This window comes from Bison bison, unplaced genomic scaffold, assembly GCF_000754665.1.
Source record: "Bison bison bison isolate TAMUID 2011002044 unplaced genomic scaffold, Bison_UMD1.0 scf7180017864148, whole genome shotgun sequence".
Lineage (NCBI taxonomy): Eukaryota > Metazoa > Chordata > Mammalia > Artiodactyla > Bovidae > Bison > Bison bison.
Window position 1 is genome coordinate 1,021,876 of NW_011494720.1, and position 15,882 is coordinate 1,037,757.

Here is a 15,882-nt window from a genome sequence, read left to right on the forward strand (position 1 = left end):
TTTTGCTTTTTTGCATTTCTTTTCTATGGGGATGGTCTTGATCCCTGTCTCCTGTACAATGTCACAAACCTCCATCCATAGTTCATCAGGCACTCTGCCTATCAGATCTAGGCCCTTAAATCTATTTCTCACTTCCATTGTATAATCATAAGGGATTTGATTTAGGTCATACCTGAATGGTTTAGTGGTTTTCTCCACTTTCTTCAATTTAAGTCTGAATTTAGCAGTAAGGAGTTCATGATCTGAGCCACAGTCCGTTCCTGGTCTTGTTTTAGCTGACTGCCTTAATGATGGCTGAACTACGTTCAGGACTTCTAGGTAATCTGTGGGATAGGGGAGGGACAGGAGCACACCACAGACATCTCTAGAAATTTGATGAAAATTCACAGGGAGTGGGGGCATCCCCAAGTGAACTTGTCAATAGGAAGCAGCTTTAGCGTACTGGTCTGAATCAACAGGCGCCTGTGAATCAGCTGGCAGTCACCACCTGGATGAGGTCAGAGTGCTCATGGGAATTCTGGACCCTGAAATGAGGGCTCTGTCTGACTTGAGGCTGTTCCTCATCTCTTTGAACTTCAGTGTCTCCAGATGAAAATGGTAATGAAGACACTTACCCCTGGAAGCAGTGTCCTGACATGCTGACCATCTGCTTGGAAATCTGTGTTCGCTTATGAGCACCATCAAGGCAAATATAACCTGTCCCCTCAGCCAGCTCTGCCAAGGTTGCTTGTACAGTGATGACTGGTAGTTTGGTTTACTGTTCAATTGCTTTATTTAAACTTGAATCTAGTTATATAAACACACCTCAGCACAATTTATAGGCTGGCTATTCTTCCTAGCATAGCTGGCTTGTTTTTCTTCTTGAAACAAACTCTTGAGTCTAGACTTTGTCAGGTTGATCCATGAGTGTGGGGACTGTTTATACCGAAACTGTATACACATTCCAGACACGTGCCTTGTTCCTGATCTGACATAAAGATGATGAGCCCTTGACTTGTAAAGAAACACTCAAGATATCGTTTGAAGTGCAAACTCTTATCTGTTACTAAAAAGAGACATAAAGGGTCCCTCAAAATTTGCTTTGCTGCGTTAGAAGAGGCAGGCGTTAGGGAGACAGTAACCTCAGACCAACATGGGAGAGGACTTTCTCATGATACAGGCTCTTCCATAATAAGAGGGGCAGAGAATCTCTAACTAGAGACTTTCTTTATAGGGAAAATGCTTAAACAGAACTAACTGGGACTTCCCTGGTGGTCCAGTGGTTAGGAATCCACCTGGCAATGCAGGGGGTGAGAGTCCATCCCTGATCGGGGAACTAAGATCACATATGTCACAGGGCAATTAAGCCTCAAACTACTGAGCCCAACTATGAACTGCAACTACGGAAGCCCACACACCCTAGAGCCTTTGCTCACGTCAAAAGAACCCACTACAGCTAGAGAGAAGGCCCCACTCGCTGCAACTAGAGAAAACTCACACACAGCAACAAAGACCCTGTGCACTGCATCAAAGACACAGCAGAGACAAAAATAAATAAATAACTCATTGACCTTACCACAATCCATGGGGTTGCAAAGAGTCAGACATGACTGAGCAACTGAACTGACCATCTTCAAGAAATGATAAGAAAGGGTTCAAATCAACCAGATGGATTTGGAGGTACCTTTCCATTCAAATATCCAGTTTAAGATTTCTCCATAAGCCTAAAAGCATGAGGATAGGACTGTGCTAATGACTCAGTCCTACAAACAGATCTTTGCAGACAGTGCATGTGTAGATCTTGCTGTGGGCAACATGTTGGGGTGAGGATGTGTGTGCATGTGTGCAGTGCAATGCTGGGTGTTTTAGGCCAAGGGTATAGCCCAAAGCTCACATTTCTAAGCTTTCAAAATACAGATAAGTTGTGCTCAGTAAGTCAGTGTCTGGTGGCTGAGACTGCTGACTTTCTCATTTCTAGGGCTGAGAAAACAAACCTGGAAATAGCAGTTTACTTTGCCAGCCTGTCAAAGACATCAGATTGTAGGGAAGGCGATTCCAGTGAAGGACAGACCTCAAACAGTGAGGGGGTAAAGAAAGGTTTTGGTCCTTCAGAAGTGAAGACCTTCACTGTGCGCTGACTGTCTGACTAGTGCTAAGGTGCATGAGATGGAAGTCAGTCCCTGAAGCTCAGTGGGATGGTACAGATTCATGACAGATAAGCCTGAAGGTCATTAGTTGGTCTCTTTAGAACCTCCCGTGGATCAGCACGTGAAGACTGATAAAGTTCAGAATCTGTGTCTTCTCATATAAAGGGCAACATACACATATATGTGTGTATATATATATATAAATATGTGTGCATGAATATATGAGTGAGTATAAATGTACATATGTGAATGTGTACATATGTATGAATAGGTATCATATAATGTATATATATTTACATTAAAATTAATTTCTTCTCCCTGCACTGCTGCTGCTGCTAAGTCACTTCAGTCGTGTCCGACTCTGTGCGACCCCATAGACGGCAGCCCACCAGGCTCCCCGGTCCCTGGGATTCTCCAGGCAAGAACACTGGAGTGGGTTGCCATTTCCTTCTCCAATGCATGAAAGTGAAAAGTGAAAGTGAAGTCGCTCAGTCATATCTGACTCTTTGCAACCCCATGGACTGTAACCCACCAGGCTCCTCCATCCATGGGATTCTCCAGGCAAGAACACTGGAGTGGGTTGCCATTTCCTTCTCCAATGCATGAAAGTGAAAAGTGAAAGTGAAGTCGCTCACTCATGTCCGACTCTTAGCGACCCCATGGACTGCAGCCTACCAGGCTCCTCTGAGAAGCGCAGAGATGGAAGTGTGTTCTCATTACTTCCTTCTATTTATTGTCAATGGCACCCCACTCCAGTACTCTTGCCTGGAAAATCCCATGGACGGAGGAGCCTGGTGGGCTGCCATGTATGGGGTCGCACAGAGTTGGACACGACTGAAGCGACTTAGCAGCAGCAGCAGTGCAAGGAGAAGAAATTAATTTTAATGTAAATATATATACATTATATGATACCTATTCATACATATGTACACATTCACATATGTACATTTATACTCATATATTCATGCACATATATTTATATATATATATAAAAATATATGTATTTATATACATATATCCTCTTAGCATAGCATAGCATTTATTGTCAATTCACCTCCTAGTACATGGCGGACAGATTTTGCTTTCACCTGCCCAGTATCCAATCCCCTATTTCAAAAAACAATACCTTCTTTTCCTTTAGGAAACCACATATCTCCACTCTGGAGGGACAAACCCCATCTGCAGTTCCAAGTATGAGCTAGTGACCCAAGTTTGCTAGTTACTAGGATTGGAAATGTGACCTAAATTAGGCTTTTGACAGCCAATTCTAAGACTTTGGGAAGTGGGGTCTCTGAAGGAACAAAATAAAGTATTAGTTTTTCCACTGAGTTTACCAGGTTGGTAGGAAGTAAGCCTGGAGCTGCCAGGGTAGCACTTAGAGGCTGACATCTTGAGATGAAACCAACAGAAAAGAAAGGAGAGTGAAAGAGACAGAAACCATTTCTTGGTGGCATCCTGGATTCAATTATGACTAAAAGAAAGTGAAAGTGAAGTTGCTCAGTCATATCTGACTCTTTGCAACCCCATGGACTGTAACCCACCAGGCTCCTCCATCCATGGGATTCTCCAGGCAAGAGTACTGGATTGGGCTGCCATTTCCTTCTCCAGGGGATCTTCTCAACCCAGGGATTGAAGCCGGGTCTCCCACATTGTAGGCAGACATTTTACCCTCTGAGCCACCAGGGAAGTCCATCATGACTAAAGCTGTTCAGTTACTGAGCCAATAAAAACACTCTCTATATTATACCAATGTGAGTTAAATTTCTATCACTTGCCATCTCAAGAAACTTAATAAACCAGAGTGAAAGTCAAGCTGCAATTGTACCCTATGAGGAGTTCAACTCTATCCCACCACACCCCACCCTAAGTGGTATGTGCTATGGTGTCTGGTTGGGATGCCTTGAACAGGCCTAATGAGGAAGATTCAACTTGGTGATAATGTTGAAACTTTTCAATTCACATCTTAAACCTTTATTGTCTGAGCTTCAGAAATAATACTGCATTTTTAAAAAGTATTATTTGCTTTCCCGTAAGGAAAGCTCATGAATCACTTGAGTCTGTGTGATGACTGTGGAAACATAAGTGGTTCAGCAAGTGACTCCCAATGCATCCTTGAGGATTAACGTTTTTTAAGAAGCATTTTAAAAATATGCTCATTTTAACTTGTTTTTGCATTTGCTGAAGCAAAGCAGATTTGTGTGATTTCACATGAATGGTTTTGGGGCCTGGGCTATCCGTTTCTTTATCCTGTGATAGCTCATGTTCTTTGTTCTCAATTTATGAATAAGTGTGGAAAACAAAATCATCTCATGCTAAGGTCTAAGGGAAGCAGTTGGCTATACTGAACACTTTGAAGTTGGTTTCCTCTGAGTAATTGTGGAGTTTCCAAGTTCACTTTACTAAATATAACTATTTAATTTGCATCCAATTAGAGGAAAGAGCTGGATAGAACCTGGAGCTTGGGATATTCATTCATTAATGCAAAGATCTGAGTGGGAAGTTGTGCACAACCATCACCCAGATGAATGCATTTAAACTGCTTTAATCTGCAAATTGGAGCCAGTGCTCTGTAGTTTGCTCTGAAAGTTTGCAAATGTTTCCTTTACAACATATTTCCTGCAACACTCAGGATGACAGGCTAATGCAGTCCCATTTTGTAGAAGCATGCTTTTTTTTTTTCCTTTGCCACATCACGCAGCTTGTGGGATCTTAGTTTCCTGACCAGGGATTGAACCCTCGGCAGTGAGAGCGCAGAGTCTTAACCACTGGTCCACCAAGCAGTTCCCTAGACATATTCTTTTTAAACAGATATTCTTTTTAAGTAATATGATCGGTTTTCTGTTTCTGAAAGATTGCTTTGATGCTGCTCAGAGGATGAGCTAGAGGAGAGCAGCTGGAGAAAGAAGGGCAGTTTTAGGACAGCACAGTCAGAACAAGACAGGCAGGTGGCCCAGGAGAGTTGGAAATTTCACTTAGTAGGGTGCAGTTAGGGGTTTGAATAGCACCCCTTCTCCCCAAAAAAGATATGTCTACCTAGACCTGTGAATGTGACCTTATTCGGGTAAAAGGTCTTTGCAGATGGGTTAAGGATCTCAAATGACATCACCCTGGATTAGCCAGGTATATCTGTCTATTTGACATCCATTCATTACAAGGGAAATGACATTAACTATATTTTCTTATTTTCTGCTTTCTTGATGGTCTGGTATTTGGAGGCCTTATTGACCCAGGAGAGACTGCCCTCCCTCCTAGACAAAGCTAATTTCCAAAGATGATGATTACCTGCTCAGGACACACCTTTCACAGGCAAACCAACCAATCCTGGTCTATAGCCCCAACCACCTCCTTATTTGACTTTCACACACCAACCCAGATTTCCACTGCTCTGCATCATCCCAGTGCCAGGTACCAGGCAACTGGAGACCATCTCTATAGCCCAAAGCCTATAGGAATTATTCAAACTAGACCATCTTTTTATTGTTTATTTATTTCCCTGCACTAGGTTGAGCATGTGGGCCCTTCTATCTTCACTGTGGCATGCGGAATCTTTAGTTATGGCATGCAAACTCTTAGATGTGGCATGAGGGATCTAGTTTCCTGACCAGGGATCAAACCCAGGCCCCCTGAGTTAAGAGCATGGGGTTTAGCCACTGAACCACCAAGGAAGCCCCTAAACTAGCCAGTCTTATAACATTCACCCTGTCTTGCTGGGCCTTTCCCACAGAAATTGGGACCTCACTGATGATCCTATTTGTAGGGCAGCAAAGGAGATGCAGACATAAAGGGTAAACTTTTGGATACAGGGAAGGAGAAGGATGGGGTGATTTGAGAGAGTAGCATTGAAACATATACATTCAGTTCAGTTCAGTCATTTAGTTGTGTCCGACTCTGCAACCCCATGAACTGTAGCACACCAGGCCTCTCTGTCCATTACCAACTCCCGGACCCAAACCCATGTCCATTGAGTCGGTGATGCCATAAGCCCACGCTCAGTAAATCCTGTGCTCTGCAACAAGAAAAGCAGTGATAGCTGGAGCACCACAGCTAGAGAGTAGCCCCTGCTTACCGCAACTAGAAAAAGCCTGTGCAGCAATGAAGACCCCCACAGCCAAAAATAAACAAATAAATACAAATTTTAAAGTGACTCTTCTTTTAGGATTAGAAAGGGGTGGGGGCACAGTTATTAGGAAAAATAGGAGGGTTGGGGATGGTGGACAATGTGCAGGTCCAGCTGAGGCTTAAAAATCTTTTTTGGCGGTAATAATACCTAAAATTCATTGAACTGCTACTACATGCTAAACATTATGCTAATCACTTTTTGGCATTATCTCATTCCATCCTTCCAGTAATCTTACAAGTCATATTACTGTCGTTGTGTTACAGACGAGAAGCATGAGGGGATACCTGAATATCCTGTTGAATCGATTTTCCAGCTGTGTGACTCAGGCAGGTGTATGAATGAAAACAGGTAGAAGGTAGGATTGATTCACAGCTGTGCAGCTGCTGGTTGGAAGGAAGGAAAACACCAGGAAGTAAAAAAAAAAAACTTAAGGGTTTTCATTTCATTTACTCAACAAATTGCATAAACTTGTTCAAAATTGAAAAAAACAATTCAAAGGACATCTCAGGAGATCTAGAATGGTGCTGTCCATCGATCTTTCGGCTGTGATGCAAATATTCTAGAATTCCCACTGTTTAATCCAGTAGCCATTAGCCACCTCTGCTACTGTGCACTTGAGATGTGGTTAGCATGACTAAGAAACTGAATTTTAAACTTTATTGAAATTTGAATAACCATATGTGGCTCGTAGCTTACTGCATTGAATAGCAAGATCTGTGGCATGCTGGAAAAGAAACAGCTGGAGAGATGGGTAGAGGGAGGGACCAGAGGGGTTGTCAGCAGATTTGATGGGCATGTGGAGTGAGGGAGCTGAAAGGACCTGGGAGAGTGGTGTCAGAGAGAGAGATACTGGCTTTTGAGATTTCAGAGGAGCATCGAGCTTTTATGTGGTTGCCAAACTCCAAACTGCATCCAGGGGGCAGATCAAAGAGCTAAAGAGACACAGAGGTGATGATCTTGGCTTCAGAGGATGTCAAAGATGTGATGGGTTTGGGTGTGAAATGGGCTGTCCACACTCTGCGGAAATCATCCAGTATGATCCAAATGGACATGGAGAGGAAATCTGAGGGGGACTGTCAAAGCCCGGTGTACAGGAGGCAGTGATCCCTGTAGACAGAGCAAGAAGAGAAGAGCTGATGGCAGGGGTAGGGTGACCAAGAGGACATGAGCAGAAGATTAGAAAATTCAACAAGTGGATGGTGGGATGTAGGGTATGTTTTGGGTAGAATCGTGTCCCCCAGCATTCACGTGCTGAAGCACTAACAGCCACTCCCCTACACCTCAGAATGTGACCCTATTTGAAGACGAGCCTTCAGAGAGGTAATCAAGTTAAAAAGTGGTCCTGAAGGTGGACTCTAATCCAATAAGACTAGTGTCCCTATGAAATGGGATTATTTGGAGACAGATGTGTGCAAAGGAAACCAACGTGAAGAGACGCAGGAAGAAGACACCTATCCACAAGCCCAGGAGAGGCACCTGAAACAGATCCTTCTCTCCCAGCTTCAGAAGGAACCAGACCTGCCAACAGCTTCATCTCAGGCTTCCAGCCTCCAGAACTGTGAGACCATACATTTCTGCTGCTAAAGTTGCCCGTTTATGACAATTTGCCAAGGTAGCCCCAGCAAACTAATACAGAGAACCACAGAGCACTCTTCTGTCTACCCTGGGATTCTCCCAGAAGCTTGGGGCTCCTACCAGGGTTAAAAGAATTAGCTTGATCTCCCAATTGGAGATTGGAATTGATGTATACACACTACTCTATATAAAATACAAAACTAATAAGAACTTACTATTGAGCACAGAGAACTCTACTCAATACTCTGTAGTGGCTTATACGGGAAAAGAATCTTAAAAAGAGTGGATATATGTATGTGTATCCCTGATTCATTTTGCTGTACACCTGAAACTAACACAAAATTCTAGATCCACTACACAAGTGTTAAAAAACAGAGAATTAGTTTGAGGGGAGAAATTGATCAGTTCTCACACTGAGATCTTTTCCTCTTTTACTCCTCCTGGGAAATAAAGGCTTGTTTGCAACCAGCCAGCCTTTCACCAATGAAGGGAGTGGGGAGAGGAGACATCAAAGTGGCAAACCACACGCTGTCTTATTTGAGTGACAAGCGGTGTGTATCAATCCTACCCTCCCGAGGGCCAGAGAAGTACATGGCCCCCAGTTGTCTTTGGAGAGGGTTGAGTACATAAATTGGGGAGGATTTATCCATTTGGTCAAGGAGCACCCTGAATACCAGTGTCTAGGCAGATGCCTCTGGAGTTTTTATTCCTGTAACCTCAACTGCTTCACCAGGTTTCAAGTATGAGGATTTCCTCCCACTCTTGGCTCCCTCCACTTTCACCCACCACCGTAGCCTACCCCAAGTCAGCCATGCTTTGTCTGGATCGCGGGCAAAGCAAGTGAAGAAGGCCCAGATCTGGGGCAAAACTCCTCGTTTCTGTTTGCCTTCCCTCACTCCCTCCCAGCCTTGCACTTCTCTCTTCCAGCCTTTTGCATCTCCACTTTAAAGGAGGGCTCCTGAGAGCTTAGAGACCACTTTCAGATCCCAGAGGAGGACATCATAACAGCAAAGGATATTAGAACTCAATTCAATCACCTATCAGAGAAAATTGGAAGATTTAAAATCTGCATCAATGTGGCACCAGAAAACAGATTTCAGATGAATAGATCACTGCTTAGCATCTTAGACCATTATTTTTTCATTGATTTTTCTGTAGTTAACATAACAGACCTCAAGGAGTTATTGGAAAATTGATAAAGGGGATTAAAATGCACTTGGAAAATACAAAGTTCTATATAAATTACAATCATCCTTCTTAGCTGAGGTTGCTCTTTCATATCGGCTTTTATCCTCCATGTCTTTCATCATTTTTCATTATCTTTCATTGAATGCAGCTGACTATTCAATTCTGTGTTCTCTCTATCAACTTTTAAAGCATGGATACTATGACTGTACAGCTGAGTAAGTTTGTTTTGCAAAAGACTTACAGAACCTTTGGGAGTTCCTCTACTTCCTTGGAACCCTTTGTGGGATGAGGGAGGAAATAGATAGATATTAATATGATGATGGGTAGTTGGTCAGTCATGTTCTACTCTTTGCGACCCTATGGATTATAGCTGATGGAATTTTCCAGGCAAGAATACTGGAGTGGGTTGCCATTCCCTTCTCCAGGGGATCTTCCTGACCCAGGAATCAAACCTGGGTCTCCAGCATTGCAGGCAGATACTTTACCATCTGAGCCATCAGGGAAGCCCAGATACGGATATATGGCCCAATAATTTTTTTATTTATGGAGACCTCGATTAAATAGTCAGGAGACCAGAAGGGAGCGCTCTCACATTCTGTGACAGTAGCAGAGCCCAGCAGGAAGAGGAAATATTCCTTTCCTTTCCTAGCAAGGACTCAGGCAATTAAGAACCATGGGTCTTTGTTTACTCCAGCCCTTTCAACTTCCTGTCCCCTCTATAAAAGGTTTCTCCTTCCCTTATCTTCGGTAACTTGCCCGTGGCTTACCATGGCTACAGATCCTGAATTGCAATTGTCTTGCTGAACCTGCACAAACCCACTTTTGCTGGAGAAATACCTGGCAGTTATTTGTTTTGGGTCAACAATATAAAAATATCAATATAGACCAAGGCACAGCAAACTTCTTCTCTAAATGTAAGCTTTGCAAGCCACATTCTCTGCCACATATTTTCGTTCTTATTAAAACTCTCATAAACGTAGTAACCATTCTGAGCTCTCAGCCCCAAATAGTCTATAGGCCATAGTGTGCCAATCCTTGATCTAGGACACCCAGATTTAAAAATTTCCTTGTATTTGGAGTTTCATAGAAAATGTTACCAATGTAAACATGTGTCGTGAGTAAGAAACAGGAAAATAGGAGTGTTTAAAATGTGATGCATAATAATAATCATGATTAATCTGATATGAGCATCTTAGGGCCAATTTTTTTTAAAGCAAATGCTTTAAGTATTAAATGTTTAATATTTAGATATTCCAAAGTTCACTTTTAGCCTAGGGGGGAAAACACTTTACTTGGCTTTTCTCATGTCGAATTGGAATTTTTGCTTTCTTGTTTTCAAATGTATCTGTCATTTTCAAATATAAAAATGGTCTTCATTGAAATTTCTTTCGTGATTGACCAAGTTGAATCAATGAAGGACTATGATTCATCAATACTTGTTTATTCAAAGTGGAAAGACTCAAAGCCCAGTGGTAGCAAGGATATTTGAGTTCTGACCAGCCGATTACTATCCCCATAAACTTGATACATGTATGTGTTCGGCTTAGTCCTTTTGCTGTCCACCTGATACTGTCACAACATTGTTAACTGGCTACGTTCCAATAGAAAATAAAAAGTTTTTTTAAAAGAAAGCTGATTTCTTTGAAGCTTAGCTTCTCTCTCAAGAGTATGTGGGGATCAGATTAGATCATATGCAAAAGGGATTTATGAGTGTTAAAAACAGATATACATGTAAGTTATTACCTTTTCATTTTTCCAATCTTCATGCCTAAACATGTCAGTGGTCAAAAAGATTTCCAAAAATCTGTTCAGACCTGAAGGAAATATTCTTTTTCATCCATATACCTTTTCTTTAACATATACCAAGACCCAGCTACTGTAGCTGATAAGAAACCAGACTTTCTAAAGACAGAAAACCCTCCCCTCAGGAGTTGTTGCAATCATGACTCAAAGAGAAGGGGAAGCAGTACTAGGGCTGAATACCTGGTTTTTGATGTTGTGTTTTGCTTTAGGGATTTTGCATCTTCTATAATTAAATAAGGTTAATACTCATCAAATAGGCATGGAGTGACTAGTGAGTGGCTAGTAATGCATTTAATAACCAACATTCAAAAGATACGAAAGAGGCAAAGGTAACTATATTCAATATCCTGTTATAAGCCATAATGGAAAAGATTATGAAAAAGAATGTATGTAACTGAATCACTGCTGTACAGCAGAAACACAACATTGTAAATCAACTATACTTCAAAAAAATTTTTTTGAAAAAAAAAAAGATATGAAAGAACCAGCAATCAAAAGATACAGTGCTGGGTCACAACAGTCGAAAGTCAAATAGGGTCCCCCTGGCCCGGATTCATGTCCACCTGGAACACAGTTGTGTGACTTTATTTGGAAATACGGTCTTTCCTGATGCAACCAAGTTAAAATGGGACTGTGCTGATGAGAGAGGTCTTTAATCCAATATGACTGCTGTACAAACACATAGGGAGAATACCTCATAACAACAAAGACAAAGAGTGGATTGGAGTAATGCATCTGCAGGCCAAGGAATGCCAAGGACTGCCAGCTAGGAAGACGCAAAGAAGGATCCTCCCCTAAAACCTTCAGAGAGATGCTGGCCCCACTGACACACTGATATCTGGAGGCTAGAAGTCTGGAATCAAGGTGTGGCAAGTCACGCTCTCTCTCTCTCCCTCTCTCTTAGACTCTGGGGTGGGATTCCCTCCAGCTTCTGCATAGTCAGTCATTCTTAATGTTCCTGGGCTTGAAGCCACATAACTGCAATCTCTACCTTCGCTGTCACATAATGTTCTCCCTGTGTGTCTGTCTCTCCTCCCTCTTAGAGGACCCATACTACTCCTGTATGATGTCATCTTAACTAATTAAAGCAACAACAACCCTCTTTCAAAATTAGGCTCCATCCTGAGGCTGCAGGAAGGAGTGACTTCAGGGGCGACACTCTTCCACCCAGTACAGGTGGCAAATGTTACACGCAAGGAGAGTTCTGCAAAGGAGAGCGCGGAGAGTAAGAACCAGTGTACACACAGAACTGTGGGAAACTCTTCCGTGGAAGGGGAGGAAGGAGGATGTGGAGCCTACCCAGAGACCCAAGGAAGGGCTATCAGAGAGGCAGGAGGAGAAACAGGAAAGAGGGGTGGGTGTTCTGGAAACCAGAGATATGGAGGGATGGGGAAGGGTTGACTTCAGTGAGAGCAGCTCTGTCAAGTGATGGGGCCAGAAACCAGAGCACAGTGGGTTGAAACGCAAATAAAAGGTCTTCTAGCTCCAATTGTGTTCGTGTGGTTGATATCCTGTCATCTGTTTTTCTTTGTATGAAATTGTTCCTATAATACGGTGCTAATAGTACTCACAGCAGGGATTTAAGAGCTGTCCAGGATGTGTTTTCCCACATTACTGGCTGAGAGGTTAAGTGAACCTGGTCCCTCCTCTTCCCTGCACTCCATTCCCATAAAGCAACCTGACTCTTAATGCCTTGGGTATCACAAACACCAGGCCTATAAATGTGACCCGGGCAGAAAACGCTAAAAGTAAGAAAAAGTGAATCTGGCCAGAGCTTCTATGTGGCAGGTGGAACTTCTACCCCTGAGCTACCACTTTGATTTACGAGAGTTTTAATCAAGTTCCTTTAACTCTATACTCAGATACAAAAAAATTTTTTTGCAATTTATAACACATGCTGAATTTTTATAGATATTTTACAAATATCTTGTTTGACCCTCAACACACATTTATTAATCCCTAGTATTATCTTCATCTAAAAGCTGAAAAATTGAAACTCCAGAGATAATGTGAAATTGCTCAAAGAGAAATGGCAGATCATTGGGGGAACTGAGATAAAAGCCTAGATCTTTGAAGCCAACCTGTGTTCTTGAAAGAGCCAAGGCTGTTCAATGGTAGCTCTATGATCATGTGTAAAGTAAATGGAGTCCCAGTTTCGTCTCTTATCTTTGGTCCTTACCTCTTCTTCTTCCTCCTCCTTTCCATGGAATATACCATGTTGTGGAGCATGTGGAATCTTAGTTCCCAAGCAGGGATTGAACCTGGGCCCCTTGCATTGGAAGCACAGAGTCTTAATCAGTGGACTGCCAGGGAAGTCCTGATATTTGATGAGAACTGATATTTGATGAGTGACTGTAATTGGAATATTTGATGAGTGACTGTAAGGGATTTCCTGGTGGCTTAGATGGTAAAGAATCTGCCTGCAATGCAGAAAACCTGAGTTCGATCCCTGGGTCAGGAAGATCCCCTGGAGAAGAAAATGGCAACCCACTCCAGTATTCTTGCCTGAAAAATCCCATGGACAGAGGAGCCTGGGGCACTATAGTCCATGGGGTCGCAAAGAGTAAGACATGACTGAGAAACTTCACTTTCTTTTACTTTCTTGTAATAGAGAAGGCCTGTGTTAATCTGGAGATACAGTGGTGACCATGCCAGGCACTCTTTCCTGCCTCATGGATGTCAGGATGCCTGCAGATGGGCAGGAAGCTGGCAGAGCACAGTGTGCTCAGGATTGCATGGGGTGGGGGCGAGCATGGGGTACCAACATGGCACCAGATGGGCATGCAACCAACCCAGACCTGGATGGGCTGAAAAGGCTTCCATGTGTAGTCACATCTGGTCTGAAAGGTAAACAGTGAGGTGTGTCAGCCCCAGACACACACACACTCCTGGGTCCCACACCTTCCAAGTCAGGAGGGGTGGACAGAATCCCTGTGAGTGGTGCACTGGCCTCTTCCTCTGGCAGCTCCCTTCTTCCAGGAGAAGCAGAAGCCAGGTTGGTAATACCTATGTGGCTGTTATTTAATCCTCATCTCTCCCTGACTCAGAAGGAGAGGAACAAGAGGGCTGGGAGAGGCCTCACCTTGTTCAGAGCTGTACCACCGATGCCCAGGACAGGGCCTGGCAGAGATGGCATTCAAACCCTCTGGAGGGAAAAACAAATTGGACTGCTGCCCCTCCATTCAAAATCGACTGCTTTGCTCATGGCAAGGAGGCCGGGGTAAGAGAAGCTCCCACATCATGGGGACTGAAAAGTCAGAACTACACCCTGTGGGACTTCCCTAGTGGTCCAGTGGTTAAGAATCCACCTGTCAATGCCGGGAACACGGTTCAATCCCTGGTCCAGGAAGTTCCCAAATGACAAAGAACAGAGCCCAGGCTCCGCAACAGAGAAGCGATGAGAAGCTCACACACTGCAATGAAGAGTAGATGCTTTTAATCAATTAGAGAAAGCCCAGGTACAGCAATGAAGACCCAGAGCAACCAAAAACTTAATTAATTCATCATTTAAAAAGTAATACACCCTGTGACTGCTCGGGGTCTGCTGTCTGTGTTTGATCACCAGTCCTCATCTGGTGATACCGGGTGAATGCTCCTTCCAGACTGGCAAGTTCCTCCCCAGTAGAAGAGATTGAGTTAAACCCAGCTGACAGTAAATGGGGGCATTTGGTGAAATTCAACTCCAACAGCAATTTTCTCTATTTTCCTCATCCACTAAATGGAGCTCCTCTTGTCAAAATTATTCTTGCTCTGCCCTCTTAGGCTGGTTAGGGCAGAGAGTGGGCTGGAGGTACACACAGCAGGCGCTCCCCTGATGCCAAGTGCAGTCTAGAACAGTCGGCTAGGACCTCAGTCACTTTTTCTCTTCTGCTCTTCCTACCCTCACTGTAGTTTATGGCCCGTGCCCACTGGGTGAGCCAGGCTTTGTGTTATGTGTGTGTGTGTGTTAGTTGCTCAGTCGTGTCCAGCTCTTTGCGACCCCATGGGCTGTAGCCCACCAGGCTCTGCTGTCCATGAGATTCTCCAGGCAAGAATACTGGAGTAGGTAGCCAGTCCCCTCTCCAGGGGATCTTTCCTACCCAGGGATCAAAGCCAGGTCTCCTGCACTGCAGGCGGATTATTTACCATCTGAACCACTGTGTGCCTATACTGAGCTTTTTCTCGTTATGGCCTAGGGGTGGGAGGGGGTGGATTTCCATTGACAAGAGGGAGATGCCTATGGCTTCCTTGACGTGGAACCATTCACTGTGGTCCTGAATGTCGGTTATTGAATAATCACAGATTGGTGCCATTCCCCAAAAGTTATCCTTGCTCTGTGCACCAAGCGCTACTAACTGACCAGTCTGACACTAGTCAGTTAGTCTGACATTAGACACTAGTCTTGACTGACAGTGACAAGCAGGTGATATCAAGAGCCCTAAAGGAACTTTTAACCAAGAGTCCTTTCATCTTTGGGAAGATCTCACTTGGAGAGGGTCCCCTGTGTTCCTTGCTCTCCCCATGATGCCCAGCTGCTCCTGCCGCATTTGCGTTTATCTTGTCCCAGGTTGAGTGCCAAGATTGCTCTGGTTGAAACAGAACTGGAGAGTGGCTGATGTCCAAGCCTAAAGCTGTTTCCAGCTGGCCCTGACCCTCCAGATGTTCTCTACAACAGCTGAGCAGAGATGGGGAGTGGCCGGCATGCTGGGCTGCTGCTTCCTGATGACCCTGACTGTCCCATTCACGTGTTTCTGACCCTACTGTGTGCGTCCTTGGTTAGAGATGCAGCCCTTGGACCACACCATCTATTGGTGGTGATATTTAAGGAGCACTTATTATGTGCCTGCTGCTGCTACTGCTGCTAAGTCACTTCAGTCATGTCCGACTCTGTGTGACCCCATAGACGGCAGCCCACCAGGCTCCCCCGTCCCTGGGATTCTCTAGGAAAGAACACTGGAGTGGGTTACCATTTCCTTCTCCAATGAATGAAAGTGAAAGTGAAGTCGTTCAGTTGTGTCCGACTCTTTGCGACCCCATGGACTGCAACCTACCAGGCTCCTCCATCCATGGGATTTTCCAGGCAAGAGTACT